Source organism: Pinus tabuliformis, chromosome Q (genome assembly GCF_031772625.1).
Source record: "Pinus tabuliformis cultivar Carrire ecotype Pingquan chromosome Q, CPIR1, whole genome shotgun sequence".
Taxonomy (NCBI): domain Eukaryota; kingdom Viridiplantae; phylum Streptophyta; class Pinopsida; order Pinales; family Pinaceae; genus Pinus; species Pinus tabuliformis.
The window spans coordinates 1118398818-1118402492 of NC_142296.1; positions in this window are offsets into that span (position 1 = coordinate 1118398818).

Here is a 3675-nt window from a genome sequence, read left to right on the forward strand (position 1 = left end):
TCCCTGCTTTAGATAGTTGTTGTTGCTGGTGTTGCAGCAACTGCGTAGTTGCTGTTTCTGGTGTTGCAGCAACTACGAACTATAATTTCTGCAGACTTTAGACAGTTCAACGGTTACTTAGAAACTTGGTTAACTTCTCCAAAGATTAATTATAAAGATAACATGAATATGTAATGAATGATTAAACATATAGTAATGAGGAGAGTTACTTCATACCTTGGAATGATTAGGTCATTATATAATCAAGGCTTTCAACTTATGGACTGAAGAGGGTAATATTATAGCAAAAATACAAGGTCAAAAGTGGTCAATTTGGAGTCCTAACAAGGAGCTGTCTCCTGGAGATCATGCAAAAAATCAGTTCCAATAGATTCCATAACAAAGGAAGAATATGTGGCAACAGTTGAAGAAACAAAGGAAATTGTTTGTCTTAGGAAAATTCTGGAAGACAATCCATTTACGTCATTGTTCCACTAATGGGCATATTGTAGAAATCTTCACCAAAGCACTTAGAAGAGAAAATTTCGAAAGGTTCAGAACGATGCCTGGACTCACCAACATCCCTTCAGATTAAGGGGGGTTGACACTTAATCATTTGGATTGGGTGAATATATGTAAATAATGTAAATAGTAAATAATGGAGAATAGGAATATGAAGAGACATTGGGAGGTGAAGCCCAAGAGTCTCTCCCGACTTGTATATATCCATGATTAATATTAATGCAAAGACACAATTCATTTTGAGGAGTTATCTCTTGGCCTGACAAAAAAAATCAATTTTAATATATATGTATTCTAAAATTTATTATTCATGAAGGAGTCTAGCAATATTGAATATGATCATATATCACAACTTTTTCGAAAAGGAAATAATATTTTTTTTACATGATATATTATGAAAAGAAATATTTACAAATAACATAAGTATAATTTCCAAAACCTGAAACTGGACTACATTTTAATTTCACTAGAAACAAAATTCTTGATAGAACGGATTAACTATTTATTTCAATTTTTTACATAGAGGTCACACAGCATTGAGACATCGCTATGATAACATATGTAATAATCCCAAATTTAAACATGCAACTAAATACATCAATTTATGCGATTAATGGTCAACACAAAACTATTCAACTAATTAGCATAGAATTTCTAAAAAACTAAAGTAGAGATGACTTACCTGTAGAGACAATATTCCTTACTTGTGATTTCGGAGTTGAACCTTATTTGAATCCCACTAACCACACCAAAGTTTTGGGGATGACTCTCCATCCAACCGCAGGCTTAACTACACATAATCTTTCTATAGCTGACCACCCTGGAGCCCTCAATCAACGTACTACTACTGAGGTTTCCTTTATCTCACAACAATTTTCTCCCAAGAGAATGGATGAAGGAATGGATGAATCTCATCCTCCTCATCATCCATTAAATAGACCAAAAAGTGGAAAGGGATCCGCATGCACACATTCCATGTGTCAACATGCCAACTTTTATTTCCTTATTTTAAGTTTACATAATTTAATATTTCTCCTAATTTTACTCTTTCTTATTTTATTCCTTTTTACTTTTTGTGAGCTTTACTTATTCTTACTATTTTTATAATTTACTTTTATATATTTTTATTTAGAACTCCAGTTTATTATTTAATGCTTTATTTATTTATTATTATTATATTCTCTTCATTATGTATTATTTATTTATTATTATTATCTTTATTTATTGTTTATTATTTATGTACTTATATTTTAATATTATTTTTATTATTATTAGGGGTATTACAAGAGGTTTTAAAACATCCCTAGAGACAATCAAGTTTTCCTTTGGATCAGATTCAAGATTAGACTTATGTGAATTAATATTATCTTGAAAAATTGAGAGATCAAATTTCACTTTGGGCTCCATGCATTTACTAAACCATTCCACATTGTCCTCAATAGGATGTGGATCATAAGAATTGAATGGAGGTTGAATGGATAGAACAACAACTTGATTTTGAGATCTCCCAACTTTAACATCATCACCAGGGGCACCCAATGTAGTAGAAAAGGAGGAGGACAAGGAACAAAAGAATAATAGGTTCCTCCTCTGAAGATTGAGGTGTCTCATGGTTAGTGAAAGTTGGGGAGAGACTATGACCAGGGGGTTCAAATATCTGAAAGAGATTATAATCAAATTTTTAAAATTTTCCATAATGAAATCTGAATCAACCATTCCTTCAAGAAATTCATAGTAAAGATGAATAACCTATTAAGAAAACCTTTTGCAGTAAATCAATTATATCACATACATATTAATAATCATACATGTCCAAGGATTCACAAATATCCTTAACGAGTTGCTCGAGTGAATGGATGGAAGCAACAAGTAATGTATGAGAACCATTTCTTAAATTGACCTTCAAATGTGAGGGTGAACAACATGGACATTTCATCTTTACAATGAATTCTTTTGGAGAGGAGAAAACACATAAATTAAAGAAGTGTTCGAGGATAATTAGTTAACTCTCACCATCAAAATTAAAATTAGAAAAGTCAATGATTTTTGTAGGGATGGTAAAATTAAGCTCCTTAGAAAAACATCCCAGGATAATGATTTGGAAAGAGCCATTTAAGATAAGAGATTAAAAACAGACTCAACAGGTGTAGCTTGTCATTTGTCCCTCCTAGTGATAAAATGTTGACGGTACTGGATACTACCAACATACAGGGGGTCTCAAGTCCCAGTTAGACCTCACACCATTGGACTAGGAGCCACATCCATAGTATCGACTGAACCACCATAATTGTAAGGTTCACCTAGGTTTAAATGAATAATATAAGAGATTATATACATAACCCTTAAAGAAGCAAGTAAGTTGACATTGTGAAACACCAATTAATTTATAAAATGAGACTCTCATGAGGGGAGAGACAAAAGTGAGCCTCTAGAAGGAAGTAAAAGTACTAACCTAAGAGAGACACACGAGAAAAGAAATATTAATTAATTATCTAGTGAAATAGTTAACATAGACACAATGATCAGTAAACCACACGCAACACACCTTCAACAAGATAAGTACCAAGGCCACCGAAATAGTTCAATTTACTTAGTACTTATGAACAAAACATACATAGAAAACATCTAAATAATAGTCCTAAGACATTCATAGTACATGCATGAAAATGTGTCGGCTCATCGAGCATCAATTATAAGGTGAAAGATCCAAGTAAATAGTTATAATGGTGAGGCACTAGTTCCAGTAGTGGAACATTAAGTCACTTACTTCTTCTGCAAAGAATAGTTTTATCTCCTATGACTTGTAGAGAAGCCAAGACTAGCTCTCCAAAGATTAAGCCTCCAAAATCCTTTTTCTTGAGTTATGAGGTTGTTTCTATAATAAGGGGAATGAAATTTCATATCCCCATGACTCTTGAATTATCCTCATGACTCTTAGAATTCTAATGTGTCGCTTGGACTTCTAAATGACTCTTGAACTTCTAATGACTTTTGGACTTCTCCTAAAGATATTTTGTCCATATATGACTAAGTCACTTTTCATTTTCTACATATGACTCTTGGACTTCCACACATTACATTTTGTCCTTTTCTTGAGGATACATCATTAAATTCCACATGATGATGTGGCATGAAACATGACACATATTTACCATTATGATGACATTTGTACAA